This window comes from Macaca thibetana, chromosome 5, assembly GCF_024542745.1.
Source record: "Macaca thibetana thibetana isolate TM-01 chromosome 5, ASM2454274v1, whole genome shotgun sequence".
NCBI classification, from domain to species: domain Eukaryota; kingdom Metazoa; phylum Chordata; class Mammalia; order Primates; family Cercopithecidae; genus Macaca; species Macaca thibetana.
The window spans coordinates 147613527-147636885 of record NC_065582.1 but is presented as its reverse complement, the minus strand read 5'-3'; the positions used below and the strand labels follow the sequence as shown (position 1 = coordinate 147636885).

The window sequence follows — 23359 nt, the reverse complement described above, 5'->3', positions numbered from 1 at the left end:
TCAAACATTAGATAGGCTGCTCCAAAAGACAGAGGAATCCAGGAACATCAAATATAAATTACAGGAAATAAAATGGGGATCTGGCAACTGTAGTTACTGTTGTATCAGACATAGTTTCTGTATTAGATCTTTGTAAAATGCTCCTTGAGTAGTATGCCATGATTGGACTTACTTAGCAAGTTACTTACTAACTTTAATTTATTGGTATTAAAATACCAATAAATTTCAGCTTCAAACAATAGTCAGAATAGAGACTGCACTTTACTTTCATTGTCCTGCCATAAAGATATTTAAATTCTCTAATGTGTGTTATAATCTGATAAATAGTGTTTAAATAGGTTGCAGTTTCTCATTTTATTGATGACAGGCTCATTAAGGATGATTCAGAAACCATAATATTAGAAATTCTGTCTTCCTTCATTGCTTTCATGACTGAAGGAAACAGGGCACTAAAGAGAAGAACAGAGAAGTAATTTGCCCATAGAGACACAGCTCAAATCCAGAGAAGTAATTTACCCATCGAGACACAGTTCAAATACAGGTAATGTGGCTCTAGCACCCTGGCTCCTAACCACTCCTCTATGCCACATTAGAAATAAGAATGTTGACCAGGCACGGTGGCTCACGCCTTTAATCCCAGCACTTTGGGAGGCCAAGGTAGTTGGATCATGAGGTCAGGAGATCGAGACCATCCTGGCCAACACGGTGAAACCCCGTCTCTACTAAAAATACAAAAATTAGCCGGTGTGGTGGCACGTGCCTGTAATCCCAGCTACTTGGGAGGCTGAGGCAGGAGAATCGCTTGAATCCGGGAGTCGGAAGTTGCAGTGAGCCAAGATCACCATTGCACTCCAGCCTGGCAACAGAACACCACCGCATTTCAAAAAAAAGAAAAGAAAAAAGAATGTTTGTTTGGGAGCAGTGGCTCACACCTGTAATCCTAGCACTTTGGGAGGCCAACGCAGGTGGATTGCCTGATTTCAGGAGTTTGAAACCAGCCTGGGCAACACGGTGAGACCCTGTCTCTACTAAAATACAAAAAAAATTAGCCGGGCATTGTGGTGTGCACCTGTAATCCCAGCTACTTGGGAGGCTGAGGCAGGAGAATCACTTGAACCTGGGAGGCGGGGGTTGCAGTGAGCCAAGATAGCGCTACTGCAGTCCAGCCTGGATGACAGAGTGAGGCTCTGTTTCAAAAAAAAAAAAAAAAGAATGTTCATTGTTGCATTTTCTAATTTAAATAACCTTGCTGGAAACTAAATGTCCATCAAAAAAAGAATGTATAAGTATACTGTGATATAGCCATACAATTGAATACTGTTTAGCTGTTACAAAGGTATGTGTCAACATGAGTCCCAGAAACATAATGTTGCATTTTTTTTTTTAAAGGTATATGGCCAGGCACAGTTTCTCATGCCTGTAATCCCAGCACTTTGGGAGGCTCAGGCAGGAAGATCACTTGAGCCTAGGAGTTCCAGGCTCCAGTGAGCTATGATCATGCCACTGCCCTCCAGCATGGGCAACAGAGTGGGACTCTGTGTCTAAAGAATAAGTAAATAAATAAGTAATTTAAAAGCATGTAAAACATGATTCAATATAAAACCATGTATATATAAAAATGTATCAAACAATTCTATATAGTCTATATATTCCTTCCATATATTCCACATAGTGTTTCCAGATACACACATATGTAGCAAAAGTATGAAAATATTCATAGCAACAATAAATACCAAATTTGGGATAGTGGCTGCCTTTGAGAAATAGAATCAGGAAAAATAGGCATGGGGCCTTAAACTTATCTATAAGGTTTTATTTTTAAAAATGTATTAGGCCGGGCACGGTGGCTCATGCCTGTAATCCCAGCACTTTGGGAGGCCGAGGCAGGCGGATCACCTGCGGTCAGGAATTCGAGACCAGCCAGACCAACATGGTGAAATGCCGTCTCTACTAAAAAAGATACAAAATTATCCAGGCATTGTGGCGCATGCCTGTAATACCAGCTACTTGGGAGGCTGAGGCAGGAGAATCGGTTGAACCTGGCAGGTGGAGGTTGTAGTGAGTAGAGATTGTGTCATTGCACTCCAGCCTGGGCAACAAGAGCAAAATTCCATCTCAAAAAAAAAAGTATTAAAGTCCTCATCGAATAAGGCACAATGCTAAGACTATTCCAAATCTGGGTGATAGGCGTAGGAGTATTTATGATATTTATTTTTTTATTGTTCTGTGTCCCTGAAATTTTACATGATAAAAGTCCAGCATTTGTTCACATTAAAATGGTTAATTTTATGTTATATGAATTTTACCTCAATAAATATTTTCTTTCTTTCTTTTTTTTTTTTTTTTTTTTTTTTTTTTTGCCATGGAGTCTTACTCTGTTGCCCAGGCTGGAGTGCAGTGGCGTGATCTCAGTTCACTGCAGCCTCTGCCTCCCAGGTTCAGGCGATTCTCTGCCTCAGCCTTCTGATTAGCTGGGATTACAGGCATGTGCCACCACACCCAGCTAATCTTTGTATTTTCGGTAGAGATGAGGTTTCACCATGTTGGCCAGGCTGGTCTTGAACTCCTAGCCTCAAGTGATCTGCCCACCTCCCAAAGTATGGGGATTACAGATGTGAGCCACTGCACCTGGCCTCAATAAATATTTTCTTAATATTTAAAAATTCAGTTCAGGTGGAACTTAAAGCTCTCACAAACATCAATGACATTTTCTTTGACCATATCTACATAATGAAAAAAAAAAAACTTGATAAAAAGATGTAAGTTTATTTTGTATTAATTATACCAATGTGGGCCAGACAAGGTGGCTCACACCTGTTAATATAGTTTGGATTTGTGTTCCCACCCAAATCTCATGTGCAATTAGAGAAGGGACCTGACTGGAGGTGACTGGATCACGGGGTGGATTTCCCTCTTACTCTTCTCATGATAGTGAGTGAGTTCTCAAGAGATCAAAAAAAAGTATGTGGCACTTCCCCCTTCACTCTCTTTCCCTCTTTTGCCACCATCTGAAGAAGGTGCTTGCTTCCCCTTTGCTTCCACTATGATTGTAAGTTTCCTGAGTCCTCCCAGTCTTGTAGAACTGTGAGTCAATTAAACCTCTTCTTCATAAATTACCCATTCTCAGGTAGTTCTTTATGGTAGTGTGAAACAGACTAACACACCTGTAATCCCAACGCTTTCGGACGCCAAGGCAGGAGGATCTCTTGAGCTCAGGAGTTCAAGACTAGCCTGGGCAATACAGTGAGACCTCATCTCCACAAAAAATTTAAAAATTGATCAGGCATGGTGGTGCATGCCTGTAGTCCCAGCTACTTGGGGGCTGAGATGGGAGGATCGCTTGAGCTCAGCACTGCACCATCACATTCCAGCCTAGGCAACAGAGTGAGACCTTGTCTCAAAAACAAACAAAAATTATATCAGTGTGGTCCCCATAAGTGTGATTTTTAATAGGTGTACAGTTCCATATTCAAATCATTCTGGAAAAAGAATAATTAGGACCCTTTAAGTAAAATATCCTTCATTCAGTGTACTACAAATAATAACTTGTCATTATCTACCTTCCTTACTCACTGGGTGACTTCATGTCATCTCAACCTTGTCTGAGACAATTAACTAGATTTAAGGGATTAACACAAATTGTTCACAATTTTTCTAAGCAGTCAAATATCCTCCAACTGAAAAAATGTTCCTAATAAGAATGTTTTTAATTTAGCTATTGACTAATTTTCCCACCAATGTAGTATCACATTTATAATTTAGACATTATTATTCTAAATGGCTATTTGAGGGCATATTAAGAAAGGAGCTACAATATAAAGAACAAGTATTAGAGTTAAAAAACAATAATAATAATTACATAGTCAGCCTCTTTAAACCTTTAAGGCCCTCATTTACAAAATGTACAACAATGCTTAGCAAAAATGATAAATGAGATAATTATTCAAGAAGCATAAATAAAAGCTTTTTATAAATTCCAAATCACCCCACAAAAGTGGGTAAATTAATTTAAATTTAAAAACCAAACGATTGAATCAAAATATCAGTTGGCTTCTTTGTGGAAATCAATAAGCTGAATCCAAAAATTAGTATGAAAATTTAAGGGACCCAGAATAGCCAAAACAATGCTGAAGAAAAAGAAAAAAGTTGGAGGATTCACACGTTTTCATTTCAAAATTTACCGCAAAGCTATAGATATTGAGACAGTGCTGTACTGTCATAAGGATAGACATGTTGATCAATGGAATGGAATTGAGAGTCCAGAAATAATCCTTAACATTTATTATCATTTCTGACAAGAGTGCTAAGATAATTTGATGGGGAAAGAATAGTCTTTGCAACAAATGATGCTATATACATACAAAAGAATGGATTTGGACCCTACTAAACACCATATACAAAAATTAACTCCAAATGGATCAAAGATCTAAATGTAAGACTTTTAGAAAAAAAACACAGGCATAATTCTGAATGAACTTGGATCAGGCAATCATTTCCTTTTTTTTTTTTTTTTTTTTTTTGAGTTTCACTCTTGTTGCCTAGGCTGGAGTGCAATGGCGTGATCTTGGCTCACTGCAGCCTCTGCCTCTTGGGTTCAAGCAATCCTCCTGCCTCAGCCTCCAGAGTAGCTGGGACTACAGGCACACGCCACCACACTCAGCTAATTTTTTTGTATTTTTAGTAGATATGGGGTTTCACCACATTGGTCCGGCTGATCTCAAACTCCTGATCTCAGGTGATCCGCCCACCTCGGCCTCCCAAACTGCTGGGATTACAGACGTGAGTCACCGCACCCAGCCAAAAATTTAAAAACTTCTGTGCTGCAAAACACATCAAAAAGTTGAAAAGATAACTCACATATTGGGATAAAATATCTTCAAATCATCTATCTGATAAAGGAAGGATTTGTATCCAGAATATATAAAGAACACGTACAACTCAACGATAAAAACTTAACCCAATTTTGAAAATGGACAAAGGATCTGAAAAGCCAATTCTCTGGAGAAAATATACAAATGGTCAATAAGCACATGAAAAGATACTCGACATCATTAGTCATAAGAAAATGCAAGTTAAAACCACAATGAAAAAATCACTTCACACTAAGATGGCTATAATAAAAGGAACAGATAAGTGTTAGCGAAGATGGGGAGAACTGGACCCCTCATAGAGTGCTGATGTGATTGTACAATGGTGCAGCTGCTTTGGAAAACAGTATGGCATTTCCTTAAAAGACTAAACATAGAGTTAACACCTGACCCAGCAATTTCACTCCTAGGTATCTACCCAAGAGAAATAACACACAAAAATTGTGTACACCAGTGTTAACTGCAGTAATATTCAAAATAGCCCCAAAATGGAAACAACCCAAATAGCCATCAACTGATAAATGCAAAAAGAAAATGTGGTATATCAATTCAATAAGGTATCATTTGGCAATTAAAAGGACTGCAGTACTGATACATGCTATGACATGGATGAGCCTAGAAGACATTACACTAGGGGAAAGGGGCCAGGCATGGTGGTGCATACCTGTAGTCCCAGCTACTCAGGAGGCTGAGGTAAGAACCTGGGAGCTAGAGGCTGCAATAAGCTGAGATTATGCCACTGCACTCCAGCCTGGGCAACAGAGAATGACTGCCTCAAAAAGAAAAAAAAAAAAAAAGGATATGCAATCCGAATATTAAATTATCTCCAAGAACCAAGTGTTTTTCGGGAAAACATGGAGCATCTTTCTTTCATTCAGTTGCCAACAACTGTCCATCATTTACCATCCACATGGTAAAATATTAATGTTTACAAAAGAAAATACTTACTTTTATTGTACCATAGAACTTGATTTTTAAAATACAGGGCTATAAATTCCTTACTACAAAATGATCTTAGCCAGGTAGTTATAAACCTTCTATTTTTAAGCCAAAAGAAAATCAAATCGCACTTACATATTGGTAGAAATATATGTCTGTGAGTGACCTATTACATATTGATTTGTATTATACATCATGTTAGACATTGTCAATGTCTTGTGGTCAGGAACACACTTGTAGTTGAACAAGTTGTGTTTATTATTCACACACACACCATGAGGCTGTGATCCTAGCTATGTGGGAATCTGAGGCACAAGAATCACTTGAACCTGAGAGGCACACCATGAGGCTTGGGGTACCTCAGTAAGAGGGTGTTAGAATCTGTCATGGATTTGGACTCTGGTTGTGATTTGGGGGAGAGTTCAAGGAAGCAGGGGTTCACTGTATACTGAGTGCTGGCAGAATATGAGGACAATTCTGTGACTAGCTACCTCAATAAATCTTATCTATAGGGAGGGCACTAGAGCATAGCTCAAGCTATAATTGGTAGAGAAGCAACTGTCACTAGTATTAGCTGGGAAGGGGGATGTTTGGTATTTTGTAGATGACACAGTAACCTTATTTTTGTGTGCATTTAGAAAAAAATGTGTGTTTATCTTGTACTGCATCAAGATACCTTGTATTTATTATCTTGTATTTAGCATGGTCTCAGATTGGCCTTGCCTAATGCTGATGTTTTGTGAAACTATGTCCAACAGGAGAGCGCCAAGGCCTACCAGTGAGTGCCAGGCTGGCCCCACAGGTCAAGGGCTGCCCTTCTCTTTCTCAGCATCCCTAATATGTTACATATGATTTTAATTGCCAGCACTTGCAATGAACTTGTGATAAAATAGCTGTTTGGAAGGTAATTGTGAATAACTGTCATCAGAAAACATTTAATAATAAATAATATGTTTAATACACAAGTCTTTTATTAAGAAATTTATATAATTCAACACACCAATTTGAAATAAAAACTTATGACAATAATAAAATATTCTCAAAAATAATGATTTTTTTCTAAGATATTTTCGTGGAGGTTACTTTCTGATAAAATATCAAGAATAGCACAAAAAATTCACATCTACCTTTTACTTGGATTTACCAACTGTTTACATAAAGTGTCTCTTTGGCCCTAAACACTTCAATATGCATTTTCCTAAGAACTAGGACATTTTATTATATAACCACAGCACAGTCACTGAAATAAAGAAATGTAATGCTGATACAAAATGATTTTAAGACAGTCTCCCTCTGTTGATCATGCTGGAGTGCAGTGGTGCCATCTCAGCTCACTGAAACCTCCGCCTCTCAGGTTCAAGTGATTCTTGTGCCTCAGCTTCCCACGTGGCTGGGATCACAGGCGTGTGCCACCATGTCCACCAAGTTTTTGTATTTTTAGTAGAGACAGGATTTCGCCATGTGGACCAGGCTGGTCTCCTACTCCTGGCCTCAAGTGATCCACCTGCCTCAGCCTCCCAAAGTGCTGGGATTACAGGTGTGAGCCACCACGCCAGGCCCTATTTTCTAATCTATGGTCCGTATCCAAATTTCATCACTTGTCCTAATAATCTTTTTTTTTCTTCTTTTTTTTTTTTTTTTTTTTTTTGAGATGGAGTCTTGCTCTGTGGCCCAGGCTGGAGTGCAGTGGCACGATCTCGGCTCACTGCAACCTCTGCCTCCCAGGTTCAAGCGATTCTCCTGCCACAGCCTCCCAAGTAGCTGGGATTACAGGTGCCCATCACCATGGCTAATTTTTCTATTTTTAATAAAGATGGGGTTTCACCATGTTGGCCAGGCTGGTCTCGAACTCCTGACCTCATGATCCACCTGCCTCAGGCTCCCAAAGTGCTGGGATTACACGCATGAGTCACCGCGCCTGGTCCCAATAATGTTCTTATAGATGTCATCTTCACCTGGAGCACGATCCAATCCAGGTTTATGCACTGCATTTAGTTATCACATCTTCGTTTTTAAAAAACGTGCAAGTCTCTCAGCCTTTGTGTTGCTTAGCCTTGACATGTTTAAGGAATCCAAGCCGGTTATTTTGTAGAATGTCCCTCATTTTGGGGCTGTCTTATGTTTCCTTATGATTTGATACAGGTTACACACTTGTGGCAGGAATGCATTTTTATGTTATATCTGATTCTTGCCAACAAAGACAACTCAAATATAGTTGTATAAATATATAGAGAAAATACAGTCCCGAGAGTCATTTATTTGTTACTTCTTTCAACTGCTAATTGTTTATAACTTAAAACTCTAGATCTAGAATATGATATGGTGTATTTCTGTGGTAGCAAATAGAGTAAGAAATCTTTCTTCATTACATGATTATTTCGATGCAGTATTTCCTTACACAATAAACACTCGCATCAAGTTGATTTAGCAGTGTTGAGAGAGAGGAACTTTTACTAATTTCTAACGTAGGCCTACGGTTTACTTTGTGGCAAAGCTGCACTCCAGGTAAACTCCAACTAGGAAGCCCAACAAAGGTACCTGATGTGAAACAAGACTGGGTTTAAGGGATCTAAGTCAATTCAACATATTATTCATGATTTCTGCCACGTAGCAGCTTCTCTAGGTCCTTTTGTTAATAGAGGCCTCCTGAAATCAATGTCTTAGTTATTCTAATTGTGCTGGTATTTCTACCCATTTATTTTCTCCTTATAGACATATCTAGTTGTAATATACCAAGAAGATCTAGAAATGTCGTATGTTCTTTTTTCTAAAACAAAGCATAACTTATGGCCTTCTAGTGTTGTGGGGGGTGGGAAGAGAGAGAGAAAAAAAAAAAAAAAAACAGAGAAACTCCACCTAAAAAAACACTACCTATACAGATTCTATGATTTAAAAAAAAAAAGTTTCTGGGCGCAGTGGCTCATGCCTGTAATCCCAGCACTTTGGGAGGTCAGGGTAGGCAGATCATCTGAGATCAGGAGTTCAAGACCAGCATGGCCAACATGGTGAAACCCCATCTCTATTAAAAATACAAAAATTAGCTGGGTACGGTGGCACGCGCCTGTAATACCAGCTACTTGGGAGGCTTAGGTGGGAGAATTGCTTGAACCCGGGAGACAGAGGCTGCCATGAGCCAAGATTATGCCACAGCACTCCAGCCTGGGTGACTCCGTCTCAAAAGAAAAAAAAAAAAAAAAAAGTTTCTACATGTCAACAATATATACTTCCCCCAAACATCTAATAATGCAAAATATTTTGGGAAATAGGTTTTAAGCTTCACATTTATGAAATTGTCTTAAATGTTAAGCCCAAAAGCTAATGATGATTTTATATCCACAAGTCATAAGAAAGTAAATTATTTTTTGTTTAAAAGAAAGGAGTGTGTGTAGATGGACACACACAAAAGGAAGAAAGGAGAAAGGTGAGGGGGAATAAATGGATCAATAAAAGAAAACAGCCCCAGAAAGCACAATACTAGTCTTTATAAAAGCTGAACCATGAACTTGAAGAAAAGATGCTCAGGTGAGAAAAATCATTCTTCAAATGCTTTCAGCAGAAGCGGAAAAAAAATTCTAGTTATTGCTATTTTATATGACTCACAGCAACTTAGTTTACACTGTGGAGGACAGTATAGCTCCCTACTTCAATCCTAGATCAAATTCCCACCCAGAAAATGTCTTGAACTTGTCTTCACCCTTCCATTTCTACTGCCAATACTCATAAAGTTCTTAAATTAGTTCTTATTTCAATAGGTTCTAAGAGTATCCTAACTAGTCTGTCTCTAGTGTCTTATCCTTCCAATCTTTTCTCAGACTCGTAATCAAAGTTATCTTTCTTATGTCTATTACCTTGATTGTGTTGATAGTTTTACAGGTACGTGCATATGTCCAAAGTCAGCAATTGTATGTGTAGTTTATTGTATATCAATTATACCTCAATAAAGTTGTTTTCTCAAAAAGCAAAGTTATCCTCCTACAACACATATCCAATCACATCCCTCTACTACTCAAAAACCTTCAGTTGAAGAAATGTAGTCCCGACTTCTCAGCATGACATACAAGGTCCTTCCAGCCTCAGCTACCACAGGCCTGCATATTAGAAAAGGCATCGATCATGGAAAATGCCAAGATTTGCATATCGCTGTGCCTTTGTTTAGATTGTTGTCTCTCTGGAATGCCCATTCTAATCTCTCTTCCATCCAACCAAACCCTACTCGTTCTTCAAAGCCCATATCTTCAATATTGTAAAGCTTTTCCCAATTCTTTCCACATACCCTCTATCCATTGATATTAAACCCTTCCTCCTATGCTCCACACTTCCTTCACACCTCAGTAACAGCAATAGGACTGAAGGACAGTTCAATGTAGAGCAAGGCACTTGATAAATGCTCAAAAAATGTTTGTTAAATGAGAGCACTGATTTTAAAATAACTTTTTTGGGGTTGTTTTGTTTTTATGAGACAAGGTCTCACTGCAGTCACCCAGGCTGGAGTGCAGTAGCATGATCTTGGCACACTGCAACCTCCACCTCCTGGGTTCAAATGATTCTCCCACCTTAGCTTCCCAAGTAGTTGGGACTACAGGCATGACCAACCACATCCAGTTAATTTTTTCTTTTCCTTCCTTCCTTCCTTTCTTTTTTTTTTTTTTTTTTTTTTTTTTTTTTGGTATTTGTTGTAGAAATGGGGTTTCGTCATGTTGCCTAGGCTGGTCTCAAATTCGTGAGCTCAAGCGATCCACCAGCCTCGGTCTTCCAATGTGCTGGGACTACAGGCATGAGCCGCCATACCCAACCCACAGCTAATTTTTAAATTTTTTTGTAGAGGCAGGGTCTCACTATGCTGCCCAGGCTGGTTTTAAATTCCTGGGCTCAAGCAATGCTCCTGCCTTGGACTCTCAAAGGGTTGGAATTACAGGCATGAGCCACTGCGTCCAGCCTGAAACTTTTTATTATGAAAACGTTCAGGCATACATAAGAATAGGCACAATAGTATAATAAATTCCCATGTGATTATCCCCCAGCTTTAACAATTATGAACATTTTACTCTGATCTTGTGTAATCTCCATTGTTTCCCGTCATCACTGTCTGAATATTCTCCTCCATACATTTTCTTTTTTGAACAAATTGCATCTGTCATTTTTCAACCTAGAAAACATATTTTATTAGTTTGATGGGTATTATACCTTTATTTTTATCAAGATTTATTGCGATATATACAAATTATAATGTTGAAATAAAAAACAAGTTCAAACTTGAACTTCTCATTGCTTAATAACAGTAACAACATTACCTCACCTATTACTTATTGAGTGCGTACTATAAATGAGGCATGGCTAGCAACCATCATATATGTTATCTCATCTTTTTAACAACCCTCTAAGGTGGATATCATTAGCTGTATTATAGATTAAAAAAAAAAAAAGTGAGGCTGAGAAAGTTTATTATCCAAGTTATTAAAGGATTATTACTGAGTTCAAATCAGCTTGTCTGTGTTTTCCACTCTACCCAATTACCTCTAAATATCCCTTCCCTCCTATCTACCTACTGAAATCCTCTTATCTATTCTGTCAGCCTAATAAGAAAAACAGAATACATAATAAAAATCAGAAAATGAGGCATCAGGGTCCCTAATTTTAAAATTATAAAATTATATAAAATAACATCAAATGCATCTTGCAGCTTGAAAATAATAAACTGAAAAGTGACTTTCAAAAGGCATATAATAGGAAAAGATTTGTTGCTTCGTAAACAATCAACATTTAAAAATACATGCTGTTTTTCATATAACTTATATGACAAAAAGTGAAGGGGATTTGGGAAACAATTATCTAGGGATCAGTGACCTAAAAGTGTGCTCCCTGGACCAGCAAAATCAGCATCAGCCAGGAACTGCAATTTGAAATGCAAGTAAGTTGACTTATTTGTTATGAGAAAACTAAAAATCTATTTTATTAAGATTATATGCTTTTTTTAATTGCTCGATACTGAACAGCCTAATAAAAGTGTTACATTTTTTATTTGACCTAAATAAACGTGTTAAACATACACATATACCATACTCATAAATACACAGTAAAATAGATACACATAGGAGCAAAAACCAGAAGGAAATATGCAAAAAAGTAATATATATTGATAGTGGGATTTTGTTTTCTTTTCTCTTTTTAACTAATTAAATTGTCTCTAAAACCAAATTCCATGAACATTTTTATTCCTATTTATACATGGGAGCACAGATTCAGAGATAATTTTCCCAAGGTCAAAGAATGAGTAAGTGCAATGACCAGGGTTTAAAGTAGGAGTTCATGACCAAGTTCAATTTGCTATTACACCATGTGGTCCTTCAGCAAGTCTTATTTTACAATAGAAACACTTAAAATATAAATACGTATTGTGAGGCAATGCAAAAAAACAAATTTTTTAAGAACCCAAATGTGATGTTTAATATCATGTTTAAAGATTACATGTGCAATGGTCATTATATACCAGCTTAGTTAGTTACCAGGTTTTTGGAATGTTGAAAAAATTATGTTCACAAGCTTGAAAAATGTCTCAGCCAATTTCTTGAAAATATGTTACATTGACCATATTATTATATAATTTTTATCAAACTGGAGGTAAAAGTGAATATTAAAAATGAAAAACTAAGATAGTAGAATTTTATGATATAATAAAAAAGATAACAATGGTTATAGTACATCAGTAAGTTCTAGCACTCCTAAAAGACTTCCAAAAAAAGTCCTTGGTAGGACTAAGGATTGTTGAGTGGGCAATGTTAATCATAAAGAAAATGACTTAGAAGATGGAGAGATGTAAGTTTAGTTAATAAAAATAGAATAAAGTCAGTGAAAGCAGGGGAATTATGTAAGTTACTAAGACCTTATTGAAAACCAAAAACAAAATTCAACCAAAAAAAAAAAAAAAAGACAAAATAAAGAGGAGACTAATGTGGAATGTTTACATTCTTGCTTCTACCAGAATTCTAGCCCAAACGTAGAGCATCAGTTTAACATTCTGGAAAGAATAATCTGAGACTGAACTGAGTGATATAGTTTGGCTGTGTCCTCACCCAAGTCTCATCTTGAATTGTTACTCCCACAATTCCCACGTGTCGTGGGAGGGACCCAGTGGAAGGTAATTGAATCATGGGGGCGGGTCTTTCTCATGCTGTTTTCATGATAGTGATAAGTCTCACGCATTCTGATCGTTTTATAAAGAGGAGTTCCCCTGCACAAGCTCTCTCTCTACCTGCCACCATCCACTGAAGATGTGACTTGCTCCTCCTTGCCTTCTGCCATGATTGTGAGGCCTCCCCAGACATGTGGGACTGTAAGTCCATTAAACCTCTTCTTCCCAGTCTCAGGTATGTCTGTATCAGCAGCATGAAAACGGACTAATACACTAAGTAAATATAAGGTGTCCTGGCTATAGGACCCCCTCATGAGTATAATAAAAATATATGTGTTATTTTAACACAGTTAGGAGGTAGCAAGCTCTCTACCCTGGGTGAAGGTCTGAAGAGGAGTTTGGGCTGAGTTTAGTATAAAAGAAGATCTGCATCTTATACCATATGTAAAAACTACTTCTCTCTATATTAAAGACTTAAGTGTAAAAAAAATTAAAATCATTCAATAAAGTCTTCTATAAGCAGATAAAAACTTCAAAGCCAAGCCTAGAAACCAAGTAGCTATTTTTTAAATAGACATGTTTAACTATACAAGAATATGAAAAAGAGCTCTTACAAATTGACAATAAAAAAAGAAAAACCACTCCATAAAGTTAGATAGCAGAAGAACAAATTTAAATAGCCAACAAATATATGAAAAGTGTTTAAATTCATTAGCACTCAGGGAAATGCAAGTTAAAGTAAGAATGAAACCTTATTCCTATCAGACCAGCAAAAATTAAGAGAACCTATGAAAATTGTTGCTTGTTTCTGGTGAGAAAGTGAAGGAAAAGTACTTTCATAAGTTGCTAGTGGGAGCATTAAGCATTGTAATCTTTTTGAAAATCACTCTGATAAATCTATTAAAATTTAAAATACCTATAGTCCTCAGCCCAACAATTCTACTCATGGGAATTTATTCCAAAGAAATAAAAGTATGATTATGTTAAAAAAAATATCTAAAACGACCTCAATGTTCTAGTAGCAAAACCCTGAGCATAAAGTGGATGCCACAGGGGAAAGATGAAATGGGATTTGGAGAAATATCCAGAAGATATTGTTGAATGAGAAAGGTAAGATCCAAAAAAAAAAAAAAAAAAGCGTATACATTACCATTTTTCAACAGTGCCAGAAAACACATGTATATGTGTTTGTGTGTATTACATATATGGATACACATACATAAACACATATACATGTGTGTGCCACATTAATGATTTATGACCATGGAGGAAAAGTATGACAGAATTCATATTAAGTTGCTAATATGTATTGTCTTCTTGTGGGGAGGGGGAAAGGGTTTATGAGGAGGAAGAAGGGAGGGGAAGAAATGGTGGAAAAAAAGGAAGGAAAAAAGCTACACTAAAAATCATTACACTTTTTCTAGTAAATCTTACTGCTACCTCTATTTTCTCTTCTGCTGACCAAGGTGGTCCACCACATTGCATAAAAAACATGAAACATACTACACTAAAAATAAGTGCTGCAAAAGCACTAAGCAACTGGAAAAAAAATATACAGTTTAAAGAATAGTTAATTCTTATATGAAAAGAACAAAATTATATGCATTCTTTCCTTTTTTAGCTAGCTAATATAAGAAGTTTCTTATATCAATAAGTATCTTATTGATGGCCAATTCCTAGGTAATAAATGCCATCAATTCATATTAAAACATAAACTGAGTGTTTATTCTGTGTAAGGCACTACTCAAGGTACTGTAGAAAACACAATCAAGTTCCCCCACTTTCCTTTCTGTTTTAACATGTGGAAGACTGGAAGACTTCCATCCTCACATCTTCCAGTCTGCTCAAAGCACTATAGAAAATTCTAAATGCAAAAAATAGCACCCTCGTTTTCACAAGAATGGGAAATGTCATTCAGTGTAGAGCTCCCATTAGTTACAACTAGTTCTGAAGGTATTCAGCATCTTTCATGTTGTAGCACTGCCTGTGTTCTTCCAGTCAAGCTAAATTGTCCTCAGCTCCTTTGGTGTCTCTCCTTGAAAAGATTTTTCCTGTGTGCTCCTTGAAGCTACCCCATGAAACTTAACCACCCACCTTCCCCTGGCTAAGGGTCTTTTCTCATTCAAAAATCTCCTATACTCTATCCGAGCTTCAGTGAATTCAGTTTCACTTCCTAATGCTATTCAGTTCTGTTACAAGCCTTCCATCAAACATTTAAGAAGAGGAAAAAATAAAGACAAAAACCAATCCCCCAACCCCCAAATCAAACCAAGTGAAACACACTTTTCTTCTTTTTATTGCCCTCTGGGGAGAAACATTACTCACCCTCATGGCTTTAACTGCCAATGACTATATGCCAATGACAACATGTCTAGCTGTGACCCCTCGTAAGGCCCACTTCCAAGTTAGATATCTCCAACTTGATAACCCATGAGTCCCTCATGATTTAATATACTCCAAACCAAACTGATAGTCCCCAAATCTCATCTATCTGTATATCTTAGCTACTTATTTGGCTGCAGAAGTCAGAACCCTGAGTCCTGCTTGATTTATAGTTTTGTTTTGTATTATTGTTTATTATCTGTACAACTATATAGCTTCTTGAAGACTGATTGAGTCTTTGATCTCTGTAACTGGCATGATACTGTATCTGGCGCATAAAAGTTGAACAAGTCAGGCATGGTGGCTCACACCTGCAATGTCAGCACAAGGGCAACAAAGCGAGACCTCCACCTCTATAAATAAATACATAAGTCAGCCAGATGCAGTGGCATGTGCCTGTAGTCCTAGTTACTCAGGAGGCGGAGGCAGGACGATTACTTGAACCCAGGAGTTTGAGACCAGCCTGGGCAACATAGCGAGGCCTTGTCTCTGCTAAAAATCAAATAAACTAGCCAGGCATAGTGATGCATATTTGTTGTCCCAGCTACTCGGGAGGCTGAAGCTGGAGGATTGCTCGAGCCCAGGAGATCAGGGCTGCAGGGAGCTGTGATTGTACCAGTGCACTCCAGCCTGGGCAACAGAGCAAAGGCCCTGTTTCAAAAACAAAAAAAGTGCATTATGAAAAATGCATATATGGATTTCAAGATTATTTTGCACCAAAATAAACTTGTACTAGCTTGTTATAACATGTCTGAACAAGATCTAGTTTGAGGCAGTAAAAAGAAGAAGACATCAGTTTTAAAAAGATCCCTATCAGAGCAACATGCTACTGAAATTGAAACAAACATCAACTTTATGGTGAGGCACGGGTGGGAGAATGGTGAAATCACTGATGCTTTACAGGAAGTTTATGAGGACAATGCCCCAAGGAAATCAGCAGTTTACAAATGGATCAATCCTTTTAGGAAGGAACAAGACAAGTTGAAGATGAAACCCACAGCAGCAGACCACTCACATCAATTTTTTAGAAAAAAATTATAAAAATTTTTGCAGTGGTTCACACCTATAATCCCAGTACTTTGGGAGACCAAGGCGGGTAGATCACAAGGTCAGGAGATCAAGATCAGCCTGGACAACATGGTGAAACCCCATCTCTACTAAAAATACAAAAATCAGCCAGGCATGGTGGCGTATGCTTATAGTCCCAGCTACCCAGGAGGCTGAGGCAGGAGAATTGCTTGAACCCGGGAAGCGGAGGTTGCAGTGAGCCAAGATTGTGCTGCTGCACTTCAGTTTGGGCAACAGAGTGAGACTCTGTCTAAAAAAAAAAAAAAAAAAAAAAAAAAAAAGTATGTGGATCAAGATCCTGAAGTATTGCTTTGAAGAACTGCAATAGGAAATAAAATATGGCTTTACCAGTGCAATCCAAAAGGCAAAGCACAATCAAAGCAATGGCTACTAAGAGATGGAAGTAGTCCAGCCAAAGCAAAAGAAGACCAGTCAAGAGCAAAGGTCATGGCAAAAATGTTCAGGGATGCTCAAGGCATATTGCTTGTTGACTGTCTGAAGGGCCAAAGAACAATTAGATCTGCTTATTATGAATGTTTTAAGAAAGTGAGCCAAAGCTTTAGTTTAAAAAGAAAATGCCTGGAAAAGCTTCACCAGAGTCCTTCTCTACCATGACAATGTTATTGCTCATTCCTCTCATCAAACAGGGGCAATTTTGCAGACGTTTCAATGGGAAATCATTAGGTTTTTGCCGTACAGTCCTGATTTTGCCCCTTCTGACTTACTTTTGTTTTCTAATCCTAAAAAATCTTGAAAAGGCACCTATTTTTCTTCAGTTAATAATGTAAAAAAGACTGCATTGACTTGGTTAAATTTACAGGATTCTCAGTTCTTTAGGGGTGGACTAAGTGGCTATCATGGCTTACAAAACTGTCTTGAGCATGATGGAGTTATTTTGAGAAATACATTTACATTTTTAATTTTTAATCTTTTAATTCCATCTTTCAAAAACTTTTTGAAGTCCCCTTGCATAGTACACTGGATTCTTGATATTAGTGACCTCAGATAACTTTTTTTTTTTCCTGAGACAGAGTCTTGCTCTGTCACCCAGGCTGGAGCGCAGTAGTGTGATCTCACCTCACTGCATCCTCTACCTCCCAGATTCAAGCGATTCTCCTGCCTCAGCCTCCCAAGTAGCTGGGATAACAGGTGCATGCCACCACGCCCAACTAATTTCTGTATTTTTAGTAGAGACAGGGTTTCACCATGTTGAACCACTCATATTCATGAGTATGTCAACATTTGTACAGGCTTCTGGCTTTCTACTGTCACAGTTTGGCTCTATATTTTTTTACTCTTGAGAATTATTTACCACAAAGAAACAAATGTATTAATACTTATTAATACAAATGATAACATGTAGAATAAAGCAAATTCCAAAAAGTTGCAAATGCCAGATAGAAAACTAAGCTCACTCACTAGATAAGTGATCTGATGGCACTACACATCAGCCTCAAAGCTTGTAATTCAAATACTCCATGATTTTCACAGCCATTTGCAAGCAGCTGAAACTCCAAATGTTAGATCTGTAATTGTTAATGGAGTCTGTTTTTACATGTTAAAAGAAAACAAATGTACTATGCACAATAATGTCATTGATTTTTAAAAATTCTTTGTTGAAAGAAAATCAATATTTTATACTGTTTATGTTTAAATATAATACTTCTCAGGTCTTTCTACATAGTAATTTTACTATTTGTTTTTAATGAAGCTTTCAAAGAAAAATTTTGGTCTCAAACTTTAAAATGGGTGAATTGCATAGTTTTGAATCTTTGCAGTTTGAGAAAAATTACTGGTAATTATTTGTTTAAAATTAGAACTCGTTGCATTGTGCTTTGCTTCTGATTTCTGTTGGCGCTTGTGATCGTTTTTAAATGACCATAAATTCTTTGTGATTATGTGCATTGAGAGGTGGAATATTTTTCCCTTCCTCTTATCTCTGGGCTCAATCTGTGAATTGGTTACCCAAAAGAATGTGGCAGATGTGGGCATCATGCCAGTTGACAGCTTCCAATTTTACCTCTTCAAGTTTATTCTTAGGATGCTTTCTCTCAGAATCCAGCCACCACGTTCTGAGAAGCCCAAGCCACATGGAGAGGCCACATATTAAGTAGCCACATGTAAGTAAGCTTTGGCTAATAGCTCCAGGTGGGCTCCCAGCCAATAGCCAGCAGCCAGTAGCAAATATCAAATGTCAGCCATCTGAGCGAGCCATCTTGGACATTCCAAACTAATCAAGCCCACAAATGACAGGAGCCTATGCCAACATCACACAGAGGAGGAAAAAACCATTATGAAGAGCCCAGTCAACCATAGAATTGTGAAATAATAAAGTGGTTATTAGACTATTAAATTTTGCTGTTGTGCAACAACAGATTTATTTATTTATTTATTTATTTATTTATTTACTTATTTATCTGAGACAGAGTCTCACACTGTCACCCGGGCTGGAGTGCAGTGATGCAATCTCAGCTCACTGCCACCTCTGCCTCCCGGGTTCAAGCGATCCTCCTGCCTCAGCCTCCCAAGTAGCAAGGATTACAGGCGCCCACCACCATGCCCAGCTAATTTTTTGTATTTTTAGTACAGACGGAGTTTCACTGTGTTGGCCAGGCTGGTCTCAAGCTCCTGACCTCGTGATCTGCCCACCTCGGCCTTCCAAAGTGCTGGGATTACAAGTGTGAACCACCACGCCCGGCCAGATTTTTTAAAAATGCTATTGCATGCTTTCATATCAGTTGGCCCTATTGAACACTACCATTGGTGGATGACAGTTTGTTGTTCCTGTGGTCCACAAATATAGGCTTAAAACTTGCTTCTTAAATGTGTTATTTTAATTCTTCTGATAGCACACACATCATCTCAGACTGTACTGCTACCAACTTCTTTCATAAAAACTGATGTGGATATATTTGCATGACCTTGTGAAATGAAACCACATTCTTTCATACTTAAAAAAAAAAAACTTGCTTGTTACGTAAGCACTCAGTTTCCCTACTCTAGAACCTCTCTGATCATACGCACTTCTCATACCCTCTCTGATCATAGGTGTATCTCATACTCTGTCTGATCATACGCGCTTCTCATACCCTCTCTGATCATACATGCTTCTCTACTCTCTCTGATTGCAGGCACTTCTCATACCCTCTGACCATAGGTGTATCTCATACTCTGTTTGATCATATGCGCTTCTCATACCCTCTCTGATCATATACTTTTCATACCCTCTGATCTTCCTTGGAGAAATGGCTATTCAAATCATTTTCCCATTTTCAATGGGTTATTTGTCTTTGTTTTAGGGTTGTAAGATTTCTTTATCTATTTTGGATATAAATATTTTATCAGGTATATGATTTGCAATTATTTTCTTTCAATTTATGGGTTATCTTTTTACTTTCACGATGTTGTCTTTTGAAGCATAAAACTTTTTAATTTTGATGAAGTACAAATTGTCTATTTTTTTCTTTTGTCACTTGCGATTTTGGTGTCAGATCCAACAAATAATTGTCTAAACCAAGGTCAGGAACTCTTTGGCTTTTTCTAAAAATTTTATAGTTTTAGCTCTTACATTTAGGACTTTGATCCATTTGAGTTAATTTTTGTATATTCTGGGATATAGGGGTGCAATTTCATTTTTTGCATGTCCCAACACCAATTGTTGAAAAAATCTATTCTTTCACCCACTGAATTGTCTTGACAATCATTGAAAATCAATTGGCCTCAGATGTATGGTTTTATTTCTGGACTCTCAATTCTGTTCCATTGATCTATATATAGTATCCTATACCAATACTACACTATTTTAGTTGCTTCAGCTTTATAGTAAGTTTTGAAAATGTGAGTTCTCCAACTTTATTCTTTTGTTTTGGGTATTCTGGTCCCTTAAAATTCCATTTTAACCATAGTGATACATTGGTTGAACTAAGTACGGTTGATGAATTATTTTTGTCATCCGAATTCCATAGTTTACATTGGGGTTCACTCTTGAGGTTGTGCAGTCTATGGGTTTTGACAAATGTATAATGATATGTATTCACCATAGTAATACAGTATTGTATAGAATAGTGACACTGCCCTAAAAATCCTCTGTGCTCTGCCTATTTTTCCCACCCTCCCTCCTGGCAACCACTGACAGTTATATCCATAGTTTTGCCTTTTCCAAAATGTCATATAGTTAGAATCATACGGTACGTGGCCTTTTCAGAATGGCTTCTTTCACTCAGCAATTTGCTGCTAAGGTTCCTATATATATTTTCATGGCTTGATAGTTCACTTCTTTTTAGTGTTGAATAATATTCCATAGTCTGGATATACCATAGCTTATTTATCCATTCACTTACTAACATCTTGATAATCTTGATTGCCTCCAACTTTTAGCAATTATGAATAAAGCTGCTATAAACATTTTTATACAGATTTTTGTGTGGATATAGTTTTCAATTCATTTAAATAAATTCTAAGGAACATGACTGCTGGACTGTATGTTAACAGTATGTTTAGTTTTGTAAGAAACTGCCAAACAATCTTCCAAAGTAGCTGAACCATTTTTCATTCTCACCAGCAATGAGTGAGAGTTCCTGTTGTGCCACACCCTCACTTGCATTTGGTGTTGTCAGTGTTCTGGATTTTGGTCATTCTAATGGGTGTGTAATAGTTGTTGTTTTAATTTGCAATTCCCTAATGACACATGATTTTGAACATTTCTTTATCTTTACTTGCCATCGGTATACTGGCTTTGGTGAGGTGTCTGTTCGGATCTTTTACATATTTTAAAATCATGTTGTTCATTTTCTATTGCTGGGTTTTAAGAATTCTTTGTATATTCTAGGTAACAATCCTTTATCAAATGTGTTTTTTGCAAATATTTTCTCCTAGTTTGTGGCTTGTCTTCTCTTTATAGTTATCTTTTGCAAAGCAGAAATTTCAAATTTTAATGAAGTCCAGCTTATCAATTATTTCTTTCAGGGACCATGCTCTTAGGTGGTATCTAAAAAGTCATCATCATACCCACATTCGTCTTAGATTTTCTCCTATATTCTAGAAGCTTTATAGTTCCACATTTTCCATTTAGGTTTATGATCCACTTTGAGTTAATTTTTGAAAAGGCTCTGTGTCTACATTCATTTCTTGCTTGTGGATGTCCAGTTGTTCCACCACAACTTGTTGAAAAGACTACTTTTGCTCCATTGTATTGCCATTACTCGTCTGTCAAAGATCAGGCAGGGCACAGTGGCTCACACCTGTAATCCCAGCACTTTGGGAGGCTGAGATGGGTGGATCACCTGAGGTCAGGAGTTTGAGACCAGCCTGACCAACATGGTGAAACTCCATCTCTACTAAAAATACAAAAATTGGCTGGCTGTGGTGGTGTGCGACTGTAGTCCCAGCTACTCGGGAGACTGAGACAGGAGAATCACTTGAACCCGGGAGACGGAGGTTGCAGCGAGCCGAGATTATGCCACTGTACTCCAGTCTGGGCGACAGAGTGAGACTCCATCTCAAAAAAACAAACAAAAAAAATCAGTTGACTAAATTTATGTGGGTCTTTTCTATGCTTTCTATTCTGTTTTATTGATCTATTCATCTTTTCTTTCATCAGTATCATGTTCTCTGATTACTGTGGCATAAGTCTTAAAGTCAGGTAGTGTCAGTCTTCCAATTTTGTTCTTCTCCTTCAAAACTGAGTTGCGTCTTTTGCCTCTCCATATAAGCTTTAGAATCAGTTTGTCAATAGCCACAAAATAATTTGCTGGGATTTTTATTGCATTCAATCTGTAGATTAAGTTGGAAAAAACTGACATCTTAACAATTCTGAGTTTTCCCATCCATGAACATGGACTATCTCTCCAACAAAGTTTTGTAGTTTTCTTCACATAGATCTTGTATATATTTCATTAGATTTATAGCTATGTATTTCATTTTGGGGATGCTGATGTAAATGGTATTGTGTTTTTAAATTCATGTTCTACTTGTTTGTTACTGGTATAGGGGAAAGAGATTGACTTTTGTGCATTAACATTGTATCTTGCAAACTTACTATAATCACTTGTTAGTTCCAAGAGGGCTTTTTTGTCCATTCCTTCAGATTTTCTACATAGACAATCACATCATGTGCAAACAAAGATGGTTTTTCCCCCTCCCTTCCCAATTAGTATACCCTTCATTTTCTTTCTGGTCTAATTGCTTAGCTACAACTCTCAGTATGATGCTCAAAAGGAGTGGTAAGAAGGGGACATCCTTGCCTTGTTCTTGATCTTAGTGGGAAAATCCTCAAGTTTCTCACCAGCAAGTATGATGTTAGCTGTAGGATTTTTGTAGACATTCTTTATCAAGTTGGGAAGTTTTTCTCTATTCCTAGTTTATTGAGAGTTTTTATCATGAATCAGTGTTAGATTTTGTCACATGCTTTTTTCTCATCCATTGGTCTACAAACATACCTTTTCTTCTTTAGCCTGCTGATGTGATGGATTATATTAATTGTTTTTCCAATGTGGAATCAGCATTGAAAGCCTAGAATAAATCCCACTTGGTTACGGTGTATAATTCTTTCTATATTTTGCTGGATTTGATTTGCTAACATTTTGTTGAGAATTTTTGCATCTATGGTCGTGAGAGATATTGGTCTGTAGTTTTCTTTTCTTGTAATGTATTTGTCTTGGTTTGGTATTAGTGTAATGCTGGCCTTAAAGAATGAGTGATGAAGTATTCCCTCAGGTTCTATTTTCTGAAAGAGACCATAGAGAATTGGTATAATTTCCTCCTTAAATGTTTGGCAGAATTCACCAGTGAACCTGTCAGAACCTGGTGCTTTCTCTTTCAGAAAGTTATTATTATTTTATTTACTTATTTGAGACCAAATCTCGCTCTTGTCGCCCAGGCTAGAGTGCAGTGGCATGATCTTGGCTCACTGAAACCTCCACCTCACAAGTTCAAGCAATTCTCCTGTCTCAGCCTCCCGAGTAGCTATGATTAC

At 37.4% G+C, this 23359-nt stretch overlaps 1 long non-coding RNA gene across 8 annotated transcripts in view; it reads right to left on the bottom strand.

Annotated features, from left to right (window-relative positions):
- Nucleotides 1-23359, bottom strand: part of LOC126954669 (uncharacterized) — a 106249-nt gene that overhangs the window by 76837 nt on the left and 6053 nt on the right. The window contains exon 4 of one of the 8 annotated variants that reach the window (XR_007725686.1): nucleotides 10439-10953. The exons of 6 other annotated variants lie outside the window; for them this stretch is intronic. This is a non-coding gene — a long non-coding RNA (uncharacterized LOC126954669). Of the gene's footprint in view, nucleotides 1-10438; nucleotides 10954-12695; nucleotides 23111-23359 lie in introns of those variants that run through there. One more of the 8 variants, XR_007725685.1, reaches the window with a different exon arrangement.